The 18,653-nt window shown below is 37.0% G+C and overlaps 1 protein-coding gene across 4 annotated transcripts in view; it reads left to right on the top strand.

Moving 5' to 3' along the window:
- The window catches only part of cdkal1 (CDK5 regulatory subunit associated protein 1-like 1), a 395,716-nt gene that overhangs the window by 184,304 nt on the left and 192,759 nt on the right, over positions 1-18,653 (top strand). The window lies entirely within an intron of this gene.

The following is an 18,653-nucleotide window of genomic DNA, read 5'->3' as shown; positions in this document are numbered from 1 at the left end:
TAGGTTTCGGGTTTTGTAGTCCACTTACTTTCACGTCATTGTCATATGAGGGAAGTTATGCTTTAACCTTGATCCACCCTGTGTACTTGTATTAAGCTGTATGTAGCTATAAAGCTCTACGCTATGGCATACTGGATATATTTAAGTATTTTAACCCTCTGGAGTCTGAGGCTGATTTGGGGTCCAGGTGCATTTTTGACATGCCCTGACATTTGTGCTGTTTTCAGTTGTTTATAAACATATTAATAACAAAAGTCTCATTACACTGTATTCAGCAGAAACTAGGCTACAATAATATGTGACCAACAAGTATGTACATGTTTGTATTTTTGAGAGAATTACAAATGCATGGTTATTGAAGAAAAAAAAGTCACTGAAATAAGGCCTCAAAATACATACTAAATATTTTTTTCACAAGACTTTTGGCAACTGTATATTTTAGTCTGGAGTTTTTGCTTCAAAATGATGTGGAAATTATCCTGCCTACTTGGACACATAAAACATTGATTTTAAATTTCTAAGACACTTTTTGTTTAAGGAGCCCATATGCAAAGAGGCATGAATCTTCATGAATAATGCTGTGATTCACACCTGAGGAGATTAAGACCCTGCCCCTAATGAGCCACATAATGAGCCATTCAGTCAGGACTGTGATAGAAGATCACGGGCATTCAGTATGGTTTTCCGGCCTTGACCCTTACGCACAGAGATTGTTCCAGATTCTCTGAATCTTTGGATGATATTATGCACTGTAGATGATGATAACTTCAAACTCTTTGCAATTTTTCTCTGAGAAACTCCTTTCTGATATTGCTCCACTATTTTTCGCCGCAGCATTGGGGGAATTGGTGATCCTCTGCCCATCTTGACTTCTGAGAGACACTGCCACTCTGAGAGGCTCTTTTTATACCCGATCATGTTGCCAATTGACCTAATAAGTTGCAAATTGGTCCTCCAGCTGTTCCTTATATGTACATTTAACTTTTCCGGCCTCTTATTGCTACCTGTCCCAACTTTTTTGGAATGTGTAGCTCTCATGAAATCCAAAATGGGGCAATATTTGGCATGACATTTCAAAATGTCTCACTTTCAACATTTGATATGTTATCTATATTCTATTGTGAATAAAAGATAAGTTTATGAGATTTGAAAATTATTGCATTTCTTTTTTATTCACAATTTGTACAGTGTCCCAACTTTTTTGGAATCGGGTTTGTATATTATAGAGCCTATAAATGTTAATGTGCAGTTTAACATGTTGCTAACACGTTTTGTTTCAGTATTTATTACAAATTTCAGTCAATTTCACTCATCTCAGTATAGCAATATTTTTTGGGAAAAACCAATGATCATTCACACAGAGAGACAGAACATGCAGGATTCATATTTAAATAGTCTTTTTGTGGCTTAATATTGAGTCACGAGTCTATCGCGATTAGAATAAAGAATTTAGGGATAAAAAAAAAACAAAAAAAACAAAAAAAACCTTACCTTTCACAGTCCTCAGCTTGATCAAGTTGATCCTCGAAATGAAATTGTATCCAGTCATGCTCTTCCATTGAATCCTTTTAAAATTATTCATCACCTTATCTCAAAACAATGAAAAGTACATGAAACTGACTAAGCTTGATGCATTTTTCCAAGCTGATGCGAGCATTCACTCCCTGTTGCGTTAATCACCTCAGAATTTGTGTTTGAATAGAGCTCACATTAGTGGATAATGAGCTGACTCGCAAACGACTGACATCTCTCTCTTTTCAGACAGATTACATAAACAGAGAATATTTGCTTTCGATTTGACTTACATGATTTAAAACCTAATATTTCAATGTTTCTTTAGACATATGTCTCATTTTTGTGTGTTAAGTATTCACTATGTTAGTTAATTTTCTGAGGGAGTATCAGATTGGACTTCATTCAGAGAGAGATGACAGGTCGCGCATCATGTTAGTTTTCTTTATTTTGCAAAAAGCACAGCATTTAGTTTTTACTGTAAGTGTACACAAATAAAAGATGACATTCTATAGTTTCAATTAATATATATTCTTTCTGTCTCTATGATAAAAAATGACGGAGTATTTTAAGTTGATTTTGCTGCTATGTAAAAAAAAAAATCCAGCAAAGCGCGCCGGTGCGTTTTACCGACCTTTGAGTGTTAAATGTGAAATATTTTTAATTATATATAGTCAGTGAAACATTTTTCAATGTTTATTAAATCTGCACTGGACAAAATATTTAGCACTGCCTTTTATGCTTAAATTGAACAAGAAATAACAAGATTGGACAGGATAGAGTTTAGTTTACTATTTGGGGCTTTTTCAGCAACTTCTGATCTGGTTATACACGTTGTTGCTCAGCCCATGTCTGGATAAAGATTGTTAATTTAAAGTGGGTCCATATAAAAATAAAAAAATAAAATAAAAACAGAGTAATTCATCTCTTAGATTCACTTCATTCGTTGTTGGGCAGTAGGAGAACTGGCCTCCGACTGAGCCTGGTTTCTCCCAAGGTTTTTTTTTTTTTTTTTTTTTTTTCCTCCATTTTTGTCACCTGGTGGAGTTTGGGTTCCTTTGCCGCTGTCGCCTCTGGCTTGCTTAGTTGGGGACACTTGATATTCAACAATGTTTTTGATCTGCCTGCATTGACACCATTGTATACGAACTAAATTGAGCTGGACGATGACATCACGGTTTTCTCCAGAGCTGCTGTATAGATAAATTAACTGAATTAATAACTAATGATTTTTGCAACAGAATGAATCGATACTGAACTTAAGCTGGACAATGACACCATTTTCTTCTAGAGCTGCTGTACAGCCAAAATTATGTCCCCTCTATCACTGTAAAGCTGCTTTGACACAATCTGCATTTTAAAAAGTGCTATATAAATAAAGATGACTCTCCGCTCATATGAGACCAATGCCACAGTAGTCTTTCAGACTGCATGCTTCTCAATGCATCTTGCCCAGGAGTTCCCACAATCCCCTGCGGCTGTGAACTCATACTGCCATACGTTTGACCCTCTGGACTCAATGTTTATCTAACTGTCGTGGTGAGGTAGAGGTGATGATGGGGCTGCTGGGATATCTTGCATTTATGCTGCTGGTTAGGATTGTTGATGATTGTTGATCATCTTGGCAATTATGACTTTTCAGTCATACTTTCCAAAATCCTGTACCTGCTCTCAGAATAATTGTATTTTATTTTTTTTCCCCAGGAGCCAGTTGTTCGTTTTTTCAGTGTTCAGTGATCTTCTGCACATTTCTGAGTGTTGTAGTGCTGCAGTATTATCATCGGTCACAGTTTTTGTCTGTTGTTGTTTCTTTCTCTCCAGCTCAGTTGACTTCCCTCTGTCCTTCAAACACAATGATAACCCGCTGGATGAGCTGTGTAACTTACACAAAGTTCAAACTTCTTTAATTATGTTTAAGTCAACCCCAAACATGCCCACCGACTTAACGCACAATTAATGCCGCCTCACAGATGTGAGCACTTATCATCAACTCAGAGCCTCATTCCTCTCTCCATATGGAGAAGCTTGTGTCTGGCTCTGTCCTCTTGGGTGCCTTTTCTGCTGGCGGGGGGTCAGCATAATTTAGCTGTGTCTCACTCGCTGGGGCTCAAATTAATAAATTGAGGGAACAGGGAGCCTCTGGGGAGCTTTCAGCATTGTCTTACTGTCACAGTACTGTTGAATAGGTAACAAAGAGTAAAGCGGGTTAGTCTCACCAGGGACCCGTTAGCCTCAGTGCTGTGATGAAGTATATTGTCCGTATGTATCACTTGTGTAATTAATGACAGACGGATGCAGCCACAACGAGCGGCTTTCAGCAGAAGTAATTAAGAAATTATTTACTGCAGGTGTCTAATCTGGCCCTGATATTTTGTGCCGTACATGTGGAGAGAACAGAACCCATGAAGCCTCATAAATGAGTCTGTTTATAATTGTGAATAGAGCAGAATGGCCACAATTGGGTCCTCAGGTCTGTTCTAATGGGTCGCACAGCAGGAGGAAAGAACAAATGACTCCAAATGCTAGAGCAGTGTATACAGTGTTAAAAAAAAAAAAAAAAAAAAAAAATACATATATATATATATATATATATATACACACATTTAGAGTAAAATACTGGCATCAGTGGTTCCAGACTTTTATAAAAATTTTACAATAACTTTTTTTATTTTTTTTATTTGAGTGTTGATTATTTTATCTAAAAATAAAAAGCAATTGAATTTAGGCTAATAGTTTTGGCTCAGTTGTTAACCATTAATATTATAGTAGCATAATGTTCAAGTAAGGGCTCCCTACATAGTTTATACCATTAGCAAAGATATTTTTTTTATCCTTAAGAAACTTTGTTATAATTTAATTTAATATGTTTAAAGACAAAAACACAATTTGTTCAGTAAACCACTGTTTAAAAAAAAAAAAAAAAAAAAAAAAAAAAAGCAATTTTGTTTAGTTTTCTCCCCACCTGCTGTACTGAAAACCGTACCAAACCGTGACTTCAAAACCGAGGTACGTACCAAACCGCGAGTTTTGCGTACCGTTACACCCCTAGCCTTAAGTCTTTAAGTATTTGGTGCTGTGATGAACACCATTGTGATTACAAAAATCTGAAACCAACAGCCAACCAACATGTCACACTAACTTTGAGTATAGATTTGGCAAAAAGCCTGATGAAATTGGTCAAACACGTCACACCAGCTTTGCAGAGATCTGGCCAGAAGACTTGTGAAAACTGAGAGGTCTGAGAGGAAAACATTAAAAAAAAGTTAGTGACATGACAAAAGATGGTGATCATATACTCTGCAAACATTTTTTAAATGAATGAGAAAATAAACAAGTTAGTTGATTAGAAACTTAGAGGGTAAATGAGGGTGTGTATATAGACAGTACAGTATAGAATATACAGTATAGAAAACAAGACAAAACATCATCTTAACAGAATTAGAATCAGAATGAGCTTTATTGCCAGGTATGTTTACACATACTAGGAATTTGTTGTAGTGACAGAAGCTCCACAGTGCAACAGAGTGACAGTGACAAGACAAGACACAGATAATAAAAAGAACAATATACAAATATACAGACAATGTGCAAAATAGCAAAGACACAATATACAAATTAAAATAAATTAAAATAAGCAATTTACTATGTACAGATATGTTAGGTGTAAATTTAGAAATGTAAAAGTATGTGTGTTAAATAAATAAATGAATGTATAATAGTGTGTGTGTTGTGTGTTTATTGTCAAGTGTTCATGAGATGGATTGCCTGAGGGAAGAAACTGTTCCTGTGTCTGGTCGTTCTGGTGCTCAGGGCTCTGTAGCGTCAACCAGATGGCAACAGTTCAAAGAGGGAGTGTGCTGGATGTGAGGGGTCCAGAGTGATTTCGCCAGCCCTTTTGCACACTCTGGATAAGTACAGATCTTGGAGAGTGGGGAGGGTTGTACCAATGATTCGCTCAGCAGTCCAGACTATCCAACGTAGTCTTCTGAGGTCAGAATTGGTAGCTGAGCTGAACCAGACGGTAATTGAAGTGCATAGGACAGATTCAATGATGGCAGAGTAGAACTGTTTCAGCTGGGTCAAAAATGGTCCTTGGTGGTGGCAGCGGATAAACACAGCCATCCACACACAGTACAAAATACCCTACCCATGTAGCGTCGACCAGATGGCAACAGTTCAAAGAGGGAGTGTGCTGGATGTGAGGGGTCCAGAGTAGGGTTGGGAACCAAGAACCGGTTCTCATCCGGAACCGGTAGTGTTTTTTGAAAAGAACCGGAACCGTGCAAGATTTCTATATTTTGGTTCCGAAAACGGTTCTGGTGCGATTGGTGGGCGAATTGCGGGGTGCGTATCCTTTAATAGAGACATCTCACATCATGAATATTATAGCAATGAATGCACTGAAAATCCCTCGCACTACTCATACACGTCAGATTTCAATGCAGAGAGAGAGAGAGAGAGAGGTGCCCAAAGCTGCACGATTAATCTTTAAAAGATCGCATTCTCGATTTCATCACCCACATGATCTAATTCCTAAATGACAATGATTCGGCCGTGTATATTAAACCTTTGACAAAAATAAAATCGCGACATTCAAATCTGCGTTTGCGCTGCCGTTGATCTAAAGAGAGTTGTCATGTGTGGATATAAACAGCTTCACAAACAATATTTTCAAACGCACATTATTTCTGTGTGACAAATAGGCCTATTCCAATTATAACAGAAGTATACAAAAGTTTATTATTCAGATGGAAACGCTGGTGTTTATATATAATAAATTAGGCTACCTTCTGAAAGTAACTACTTCAAATAACGACTGTATCGATTGCATTGTTACGCCACTAGGTGGCAAAAAATTACTGTTAAAAATGTGTCTATCACTGAATCATTCTTTCAGAAACAAGTCTTTATGAATCCAACTTACAAAAATATTCTGTTTCAACTGTCTGAATCTTACATGTGTGTTCAAGCATCTTATCTAATTTGTGGTAACACTTAACAATAGGGTTCATTTATGAACTAACCATGAGTGATACATTTGTTACTGTATTTGTATCTTTGTTAATGTTAGTTAATAAAAATACAGCCGTTCATAGTTTGTTCATGTTACTTCACAGTGCATTAACTAATGTTAACAAATACAACTCTTGATTTTAATAATGTATTAGTAAATGTTGAAATTAACATTAATAAATGCTGTAGAAATGCAGTTTATTATTAGTTCAAGTTAATGTAGTTAACTTATTTTAACTAATGAACCTTATTGTAAAGTGTTAGCGAATTTGTTGAGATTTTGATCTGTTAAATTCATTTTACAAGAATAATAAACACAAAAAGGACTGTTTGAGTCAAGTATTGGGCATTTTTCCCTATTCACTATTTTTTATTAGTTGTTTAATTATTTTAATGGAACCGGAACCAGAACCGGAATCGTTAGGCAGAACCGGAATCGGAACCGGAAAATTTGATGATTCGCTCAGCAGTCCGGACTATCCGACGTAGTCTTCTGAGGTCAGAATTGGTAGCTGAGCTGAACCAGACGGTAATTGAAGTGCATAGGACAGATTCAATGATGGCAGAGTAGATCTGTTTCAGCAGTTCCTGTGGCAGGTTGAACTTCCTCAGTTGGCGGAGGAAGTACAGTCTTGGTTGGGCCTTTTTCACAATGGAGCCTATGTGAATGTCCCACTTCAGGTCCTGATATATGAGGTCCTGAATGACTCCACTGTTTTTACAGTGCTGTTCATGATGGTGAGTGGGGGGAGAGCAGGGGGGTTTCTTCTGAAGTCCACGATCATCTCCACTGTTTTGAGCATGTTCAGCTCCAGGTTATTGTGACTGCACCAGACAGCCAGCTCTCTAACCTCCTGCCTGTAAGTAGACTTGTCTCCATCCCAGATGAGGCCGATGACTGTGGTGTCTTTCGCAAACTTCAGGAGCTTGACAGAGGGGTCTTTAGAGGTGCAGTCGTTAGTGTAGAGGGAGAAGAGCAGTGGGGAGAGGACACAACCTTGAGAGGCGGCGGTGCTGATGGTGCGGGTGTTGGATGAGAATTTTCCCAGCCTCACTAGCTGATGCCTGTCTGTCAGGAAGCTGGTGATCCACTGACAGACAGAGGTGGGCACTGAGAGCTGAGTTAGTTTGGGCAGGAGGAGGTTTGGGATGATGGTGTTAAGCCGAGCTGAAGTCCACAAACAGGATCCTTACATAAGTCCCTGATTTATCCAGATGCTGTAGGATGAAGTGCAGACCCATGTTTACTGCATCATCCACAGACCAGATGTGAGGGTCAAATCAAAACAAATTTAGCCGTATGTAAAAGGAAGTGATTGTGTGTTTTCCAGTGGGCCAGAAAGGAGTGAATAATTAAGTGACTGAGTGTGTGTCTGTTGAATGCTGATGTATGCTGCATGCAGGGTTTTTCCTGGGTCAAAAATGGTCTTTGGTGGTGGCAGCAGATAAACACAGCCATCCACACACAGTACAAAGTACCCTACCCATGTGAACTGCGAGCCCATTACTGACAATACATCTAAAATAAATGCAAAGAAACAGTTTGTAATATTAACTTATCCGATTTATTCTTGAAAAAAAAAAAAAAAAAATCACTGCGTAAGGGAAACAGGTCAGTTTAGCTCAAAGGGAATTAATTAATTGGTAACACTTTACAGTAAGGTTCATTAGTTAACATTAGTTAACTACATTGGTTAACATGAACTGCACGTATACAACATTTATTAATCTTTGTTTTTTTTATTTACATTTACTAATACATTATTAAAATCTTGTTAACATTAGTTAATGCACTGTGAACTAACATGAACAAAAAATGAGCAATATTTTAATTAACTAACGTTAAAGATTAGTAAATACAGCAACAAATGTGTTGCTAATGGTTAGTTCATGTTAGTTAATACATTAAATAATGTTTATCTAATGAACCTTATTGTAAAGTGTTACCAATTAATTTATAGGGAATTTTGAAAGAGTCACTTATTTTATGACCTAGCAAATGAATCGTCCAGCGTTCATTTGAACGGGCCGTAACACCAACTCTGCAGTTGATATGAATATCCAAACTATAGTGGAAACACGTTTTATTATCAAGGTAACAGGGTCAGCAGTTTAAGACATTCAATTCATAAGCATATAACACAAGACACTTTAAAATTATAAATGAGACTTTTTTTGATTATTCTAACACACACTAATATCTAACAAATAAACACACGCACACACATTCACATGAGTTGCAGAAAGAAAGAAAGCAAGGAATGAATGAGTTTTAAGAGAGTTAAATGATGAAAGCCATTTATGCACTTTGTAAAACGTGGTCTGAAAGAACCATTAATCATTAATTTAACCCTTCTATCATTTCTTAGGCGGGGTTATTACATTTATATCAATGCACCAGTTCGGCTAGAATCTGGAGGTATACTTGCATCTGTCGTTTGTGTCTTTAAATGGATATTCCCTTTGTCGGGGTCTTTGGCTTGGAGAAGGGGGATTCTCGGGTTTGTTGATTTGCTGAAGGTCTTTTCGTGTCTGGATTGACGTTTTCTTTGGAATACAATCACATGGCTGTGGAATGGATGGAGTGAATGGAGTCTCGCTCATGGCTGAAGTTTAAAGTTTTGAGGCGGGCAAAGACTGTAGAGTCATTGATTGAACTTTGCAACAAAACTTAACTTAGAACACGAGACTCTCAACGGAAAAGAAATAACTAAGTAAAAGAAAGAAAAGTAAGTGAGACGAGAGTAGTTAGATGGCTTGAATGAAGCTGTTAAGCCATTTTCATCTTATCTTGATCATCTTCTGATCTACTCGTCAACGTCTTCTCATCATCGTCTGATTCTTTGTTCGTAACCTCTTTGAGAGGTCCTGACCAGTTAGGTATCGTCCTTGGTTCAGAGTTGGCCATTGCTCCTCCTCTCACCATAAATTCTGTGAAATCACCTGGTCAGAGGTCACTCAGAAGAAGAAGGTCTGTTTTATATCTATGTTTCGGGGATCAAACACCCTCTGGTGTTATCTTGGTCTGGTTCAAGCTGTGCCCTCTCCAAACCAATCCGTCTTTTAAAAACTGCCTAAGGTTGACATCATCTTCTTTTAGCTAGGCTCATCTTTTACAAACTTGCAAGGCCATGAAGTGCTTAGCTGGAGGTTTTGTTAGTTAGCTCAGACTGGATGGAGCCCACTTCATTTATAGTCCTAGATTGTTGATTTGGGTTTTTGTGTGGAATTATGTTTGAATGAATCATCTCTGTCCGATCTGCTCAGTTCCTACAACTGTCAGGACAGATCATAAAACAAAGATTCTAGTACTATTTTATATTTAAAAATCTGTAAATTGATATGTAAAAAGTCACTGAGTGACTGATTTGTAATGCAGTAATAAAATGAACAAAGTAACACATTACACACTACATAGAAAAAGTGGTCTTTTTCTTATTTTCTTATTTTTTTCAAAGCTGCACTCTTGCGAAAACTCCCATTATAATCATTGAAGCTGTCTACGTTGTGCGCTGAATCTCTTATTGACATTGTTTTTATTTTGTTGGTTATAATGATTTGTGATCATGCAGAACTTGTGCTGAACAAAATCTCCGCCATTTTGAACAGTGTTGTGGATTTTGACTAACTTGAATGCATCTGATTGGCCACTGCGTTCACACGCTCAACAGATATGTCTTTGATTGGCTACAAAGCTCAATGCTGCAAAAACACATTGTAAATAGAAACATTTGACTATCGGTGCTGCAGAACGGAAGGTATCATCACATTGAATTATCAAATAAATCTTTGCAGAGGTAAAGATTCATTTTGTCAGCCACTAAAATATTTTCATTGCAGGAAAAGCCTGGTATGATACTGGAAACTGGATGCTGTGAATTGCACACAAATGCACAGATGGTTTTGCACATGTGTGCACAAAGTTTGCAAGAATACATGACTCTAATATCACTGAATTGGAAAAACATGTGAATCAATTTAAGAGTTCCTATATAAGAAAACCAAACCAATTTTGGAATAATACCTCTTTATACTACAGGGCTGTTCCAGGCAGTTCCAAGTAGTTCTAGGCAAGTTTTGACCACATTAGTTCCATATCACTTTGCCAAATGGTTCCAGTTATTACAAGGGCCCTTACAGCTTACAACAGCAAAAGAACCAAAACCCCCAAAAACATTAACCAGGAAAATAAATATAATAAACAACATGATAAAAAATGACCAACTATTTCCAGGTTTTATTATCAATGGAACATGTATTCTTTCTCCCACTCTCTCTCATGCGCGCACACACACACACACACATACACACACACACACACACACACACATACACACACACACACACACATACACACACACACAGAGCTTCATGCCTTTTCTTAGTAGAAAGATAGCAGCTTTGCTGTTCTTGAAGCGGTTAAACTTACAACTTCGCTATGATAGCAAAATAAGCAGACTCATCAATTTAATGAGGTGAAAACACTTCCCATATTTTTGTTGTTGATGTCAGAAGTTTTGATTAAAACAATGCTGCATTCATTTGGTGCACGTGCATGTCAGACCGAAATACCAAACCAGACCATACCAAATATATTCAGTACGAATATTACTACTTGATGTCCAGTGTTCAATCTATGTCCTGTAGTAAGGCTGTGCAATATTGGAGATAAATGCGATATGCGATAACTTGTTAAATAATGCAGTATTCGATATAAAATACAATATTGCTTAAAAAAAAAAAAAAAAATTAAATTATATTTAAGAATATTTAAAAACTTAAAATTAAGTGACCAGAAGTGTTTTAGCATTACAAATCTGACAATGTAATTTTAACATCAATATAAACAAACAAACAAAAAAAAAGTCAATATTTAAATACTAAAAACTCTTTGCTCGATAATATATAGTTATGTCAACCTAAATCTTAACATAAAGAACATCCAGGTAAACAAAAACACCTGAAACTAGGGGTGAATGATTAGTTATTTTTGTTATTTTAATTTATCTTTGTTATTAAAAAAAATAAGAACTACAAACCATAGCACAAATACAATATGAGAAATTATTTCTTGAAATAGCATTCAAGTAAGAAACAATACAGAAACTGAATGATCAAATGTAAATCTAAAACACTGCATAGTCTTCACATAAATTAAATATACATTGATTCATAATAAAGCTACAAAAGTTATTCAGTCAAGAGCAATAAGTGGATTTCTCTTTATCTTTTCTTGTCTGACAGACAGCAGCAGGTTTACTGTATTAGGTTGCTGCGCCTTTAAGACCCAATGCACGGCCACAGATCCTACTGAAACGCATCCGATTTCTTTCCCAACTAATAACGTTCACTTAAGACATAATTGGCTGTTTACATGAATACTCAACAAGACATACATTTTGACATAACAGTGTGTGTATTTGACCATTCGAGTGCAATAAGGCACGAAAGAGAACTGAAGGGATTGCACGCTGTCAGAGAGGTGGGGGTGTGTGTCAGACAGCAGACAGTGCAAGACCACAAGGAGTTGTTTTCCGCAACTTATTGTGGTTAATAACTCTTTTTAACGTCAAGCAAGTCATGTAAGTAACAATCGCGTGCCCAGTCTATTCACTGCTATATGCGTTGACCTAAAACTTTGACTTTTCGCAATGTTTTCAAGGGCCGTGTCTGCTGTGAGACTTCAGTGTAAACGCCCACTGCTGTGATTGGCTAACATATTTGCATATGAAATAGCTAAGTTTTACTCTCTATGTGGAACTCTCTCAAACTTTTAGCACCTTTTTACTATTACAGCTCTCAAGGTTAAATAATCGTGAAAAGTGTGAATTACGTTTAGATCTATGGCATTATTTTTAGATTGTGGCATGACAGGTTGCAGTCATGAACATTGTTGCCGATCACAGACATGTTGAATGCATGAATGCAGTCATCTTGTCACTGCAACTCAATTTTTGTACACTAACGAATGCTTTCATCATAACTAACAGTGCAAACACGATGTAAATAAAAGATTCATTGAATATAACGGGAGTTTTGGCGAGAGTCCAGAACTCAGTCACTCAGTAACCCAGTGATTGATTGGGTGTGCGCTGTTTGATTGATAGCTCCAGAGATTGTAAAGGGAGCGCGTTCTTTGATCGCTTTCTATATATAATTTAATCACAGTTTAAATAACCTACTAAGAACGACAATGTGAAGTTGACCGTTTAGTCACTGGTTTGATTTACTGACACATAGACAAAGAACATCTGACTGTACATGAATCATTACTTATCAGAAATCACTGGTCACAGATCAGGCATTAGAATTAACAGAGTTACTTACATGTTGTTGCATTACTGCCGAGTCCATATTGTAAAAGTCTGTTTGCAAAGCCTGTGCTGAAACGCGATTGATTTACCAAAGAATTAAATAATTAAATAATGCTCAACTGAGACATTCACATTGTTGAAAATAAATAACCATATTCCTAGTATTAGGATCCTTTGAAAGGTAATGCTATTTTTAGTCCTGTATCGCTCTACTTCTTTCTTCTTTCTTTCATCTTTCTTTCATCTTTCTTCTGCAGAGGTGGTATTTCACCTATCCAGATAGTCACATTCCACAACGAGTCGTTATCTGGGCTTGGTTACAAAAAAGCTGTTTTTGGACTAACAAGGAAGTTTTCAGTTCTGAAACTTACATGATATTCTTATAGTATGATGACCTCTTACATGTCAAAAGCTCAAGGAAAATTTTATTTCTCAGTTCATGGCCTATTTAAAAGAATAGATCACCCAAAAATGAAAATTCTGTCATCATTTAGCCTACTCACCCTCAAGTTGTTCCAAACATGTATGAGTTTCTTTGTTCTGTTGAACACAAAAGAAGATATTTTAAAGAATGTTGATAATCAAACAGTTGACTGTAGCCATTGACTTCCATAGTAGGAAAAAAAAACAAGAAAAAAAAACAAAAAACGAAATACTGTGGAAGTCAATGGCTACCCCTGTCTGGTTACCAACATTCTATTAAAAAAAAAAAAAAAAAAAAAAAAATCTTCTTTTATGTTCATGTTTGGAAAAACATGAGGGTGAGACAGATTTTTATTTTTATTTTATTTTATTTTTTTTATGAGAACTATCCCTTTAAGAAGGATTTCAGCAGACAGAAAAGACATCTGTCTTGGTCCTCTGTGTTAAAATACTTGTTGGGGAATCTGGATGGGGAGTGCTTATGTCTTGATCCTGGTCTTTTGGCTTTAGGTGATGATATTTAGTTAGTTGAGATTTATTTGACTCTAACACTATCAGAAGATCTTTACAAAGCCAAATTTATTTTCACTCAATGCACAAGCATCCCCTTTTGATTCACTTCTCTTTTTCTGATATTTTATACTCTTGTTCACTTTGAGACAATGAAGCCTTCCCATAAGCATGTGTTACCCATCAAAACATTGAAGACCAGCATTTAGTGGTTGGGCTCATGAAGTTAGAGAAATATATTTCTTGACTCAGTGCGATTTATCAATTGTTTATACAAACAGCAGTACGATGTCAAACCCCAGTGAGCCACTGTCTTGAATGAAAGTCTGTTGCAGTGCTTTCTGGGATTACCTTATCTGTGAATGATATGTGTGATGTCGCCTTACATTTGGGCTTGTTTCTGATGGTTCATTAGGAGCACCATGATGGTGAGATGCTGTGTAGGTAAATGACTCACTCTGCTGCAGTGACAGTTTTTTTTTTTTTTTTTTTTTTAAGACATCAGTCATACTCATACATTTCCATATATATCCATTTGGATGACGTTTAATGATGTGCTGCAATGCAGTACCAAATTCATTTTGTAAATATTTGGGTCTAATTAAAATTTCACATTTGTGTGTTCTATTTATTATTTATTATTACTATTGTATTGTATTGCATTGCTAACTTAGCAACATGCTAACATCAAACTCTAATCAGTTGTGTGAATCCCCTGTGTTTTGCAGTTTTTTGTAGTTGTTGCCCAAGTAGAGCATTAAAAATCACTTATGCGGTTTGATTTGATAGAGGATGCTGCCTTAGAAGGGCGCTACATATGCAGACAGTAGTTTGGGACAAATATCAACATGCTCATATATCCATTACATGTTTAGATGTGCGTATGTGTTGAACCTTTGGCTATACCGAGAAACAAGCTCCAACTTTAAGCACAGTAATGAGGCTCCACAGACACTGAACTCAGGCACTCAGCTCAGCACTTTTCCGGAAGATGTTAGCTAGAGGGGAAGTAAGGCTGGATGCTGTTCTCTCTGAATCTAATGATACTCCTCATGGCAGTGCAGCGATTTGAACTCTCTCCTCTGAGCTCTTGGACGATGGCCTGACATCCTGTCAGAGATTTGGCCCATGGCGGAGCCGGTGTCTCTGTTGCTGTTTGAAGTGAGCCGGAGAGGGCTTCATCAACAGTGGTGATGAAAGATGAGGCAGCGTCCAAGGCTCAAATCTCCCGTCTAGTAGGGCTTTCGATGGAGCTCATTCAGCAAAGCTCTCTTGCAAACAAACAGCAAAAAGATTTTCCATCCATCCCACTGTCCTCCTGCCAGATGCTTATTGATCAGTGGTCTGAAATGCATAGAGAAAAGACTCTTTACCTCTGTGCCAAACTTGTGCAGGAAAACAACAAAATAGAGTTAAAGTGAGGCTTTTTCTTTTATGGTACATTTTCTGCATTTTGCTACTTAATGGCCTAGCGCACACTGCAGTTTAACACTTAAATGCAGCAGTGAATCCCATTAATTAGGGGCCAAGCACAGAAGTTGCATAGGCACCTATTGTAATCGTTGGCGTTCTTATTATTATTCTTCCGTTTCCGCTCTGGAAATCTATGGCAGCCCATAGAACCGCTTGCGGGAAAGTTGTAAATTTTTGGCACACAGTTAGAGGACAGTCTGAACTGTGTCCATAGGACACCAAATTTGGAGTCTCTAACTTAATCCCTCTAGCGCCACCAGCTGTCCAAAGTTGGACTCATGTTTATGTTAATAACTTTTGAACTGTAAGGGTTAGAAACAAAATTCTTTTTCCTCTGATTATTTGGCTCAAGACGAATCGATTGCACCCTAAGACGTCATATTCCGTCATGAAAATTTTTCCGCCATTTTGAATTTTCTGAAAAACCTACTTTTTCTAACTCCTCCTAGGCTGTTACTCTGAATTTCACGAAAATTGAACCAGATCATCTTCAGACCATGCTGACAAAAAGTGGAAAATGGAATTCAAGTCGATTTCTCAAACGGTTTTCGAAAAACACATGAACAAACTTTACGTAACGCTTGCGAAAATAGACATAAGGCTGTATCTCCACAACGCTTTATCGTATTCAGACCAAACTTGGTACATGCCATCACAAGCATGACTTGAGGCAACATGCAGCGTTTCGGCGCAGCACCACCTGCTGGTCTAGAGATACTAAAAATTTATTTTTGCTTATAACTTCTGATGTTAAACTTCTGATGATAAAATCATAAATTTGGTCTCGTTAGATTCGGGGCATCATGCCGAGTTGAATGATATCCAATTTTCCCATATCGGCCATTTTGGCCGTCGTGCTAAAATGCTGTATTTTATGAACGCATTAGCGTAGCATTACAAAACTCTGTATGGGTCATCAGCACAATGCCCCGAAGGACCCTGAGAAGTTTCGGACCAGTGCCACCTAGTGGAGAATTAAAAAAAAAAAAAAATGCTTATAACTTTTGATGTGGTTGACTTATTTTCACGGGAGTATATCCTAATATCCCACATATCCTTAGACTCCTGAATCCTTGCCAAGTCCAACGATACCATACATGCTAGGTTTTGACTTATGGTTTGTGCGAGGTGGTGATTTAGCACTTAAAAAAACAATTGCGAAGATCTTTGAAACCGTTAGTCCGATCGAGACGAAACCAGCATAGGAAACACGGAACCTTAGTTGGTTAACTATGTGTTTTAGCTCAAATGTCAAAATTTTGATAGGAAGTGGCAAAAAAAAAAAAAAAAAATCGAAACAGTCTTCCATGGGTCATTTTTTATGATCTCATAAATATAAATGTCTATAACTCCAAAACGACATGAGATATTTTCACCAAATTTGACACACAGATGTATGGGCTCACTCTGAGGACACATAAAAAAAAAAAAAAAAAAAAATGGTGGGATTGTGCCTCTTGGTGGCGCTATAATTAAACACAACATGAAATTGCCATTAACTACAATACAGTATTATGATAAAAAAGGTTGTATTTTATGAATGCATATATGGATTCTATGGATCATGTCGGGAACATAGATACCAAATTTGCCATAGTCGGCTGAACTTCCTGTCCGCCATATTGTTTTTCTGTAAAAACCTACTTTTTTCAAACTCCTCCTAGACCGTTACTCCGATTTTCACCAAAATCAAATGGTATCATCTTCAGACCATGCTGACAAAAAATTATGGATTTCAAGTTGATTCGTCAAACCGTTTTCGTATACCGCAGCAACAAAGTAGAGGCTTGATGCTAAAATGACTCTTGAGGCTGTATCTCTGCAATGCTTTGACATATTGACACCAAACTTTGCGACTGTCATCGTCACCTCACTTTGACATTACCACATTAATTTGGTCACAGTGCCTTCTATTGGTCGAAAGTGATAAACCTTTAGAAATCTTTATAATTGACTGTATTCATGATTTTTCAGCTATTTTGCCTAAAATGATCTTAATAGGACTTTAATTGCTCCCTGTTGCAGTTCATCTGATGCTCACAGCCATGTTGGCTGGCTCGTCGTGCCTTCTTTGTGCTTGGCCCCAGTGATTGCTACTTGCAGCTATATTTCTCATTTAGTTTTATCTGTGGAGAGTAATGTGTGTGTTTTTCACTGAGATCGCAGGGCTGATGGGAGAAACTACAGTGGGAAAAGAGACGGGATCAAAATCTGTGAATAAGTGACGACACATGTCTGTTTGTGTGATTTTTGGGAGAGAGCCTTGGGTGCACCTATCAGGATTTTTGGGGGTACTTTCCATTCAATAATAAAACTAATCCACTGCATCTTAAGTGGCTCTGATGTCAGGGGTACATGAAAATTGTTATGTTCACTCTTACATCCAACGACAAAACACCTGAGTTGCTTACGAGACATTCTTGTCGCTACAGCTGCAACAGAAAATGGCTGACAGTGTACAACTCGCTCAGGGCGGGGTCTATACTAATATGTCAAAGTACGTCAGCAGTCATGGGCGGGACGTCACAAAAGACAGAATCTGCAAACGGCTTGTTCTGAAACACTGCTTATGATTTATGAGGATTAAAAAAAGTGTGGGTGGATTTTTATCATTATGGGTGGTTGTGTACACACACTGCCAACACACATTTATGTTCAAACACTGTGTACAACTGAATTTTGAATTTTAATTCAGGGCCTGAATTTCTTTTTGGAAAATGGTAGGAATTCCCCCCTTAGGTGTCTCTTTTGTGGGGGATATATATATATATATATATATATATATATATATATATATATATATATATATATAATTATCTTACATAAATGTTTGATCACACATTTTGTTTTTACAATGGGGAAATTGTGTTGCAAAATAGCTTACACACAGCGCAAGCCTGATTTCAAACTTTGAATTGAATACACAAAAAAGACATGTAAACAGTCAGTAATAAAATAAAAACAAATAAACAAATTACAAGTAAGTAGCACAAATAAATACAATACAATACAATACAGATACAAATGGAAAAACTGCTTTATGGTAACAGTATTCAGGTAAGAAATATGCTACAGAGATTGTATAAAGTAATGGAATGCAAAATAACACTTCATAGTCTTCACGGTATAAATTAAATATAGATTAATTTTTATTAAAGCTACAAAAGTGATTCAGTCAAGAGCAGTGAGTGATTTTTCTTTTGTTGTTTGATTCACATTAATGACAGATATATTAGGCTGCTGTCACTTTAAGAGCAAGTGCAATTAATCAGGAGAAGAACACAATTTGGTACTCCTGAGGCTCTCAGAGAGCACGCGAGTACTGGATGGTTGAACAATGCTAGAATGTTTAAATTGGCAAGATTTGAAAAAGATTTGCAAATTATAAACTTTAGTGATGATACGATA

Source organism: Ctenopharyngodon idella, chromosome 16 (assembly GCF_019924925.1).
Source record: "Ctenopharyngodon idella isolate HZGC_01 chromosome 16, HZGC01, whole genome shotgun sequence".
NCBI classification, from domain to species: Eukaryota; Metazoa; Chordata; class Actinopteri; order Cypriniformes; family Xenocyprididae; genus Ctenopharyngodon; species Ctenopharyngodon idella.
This window is presented reverse-complemented; position numbering and strand designations above follow the sequence as displayed.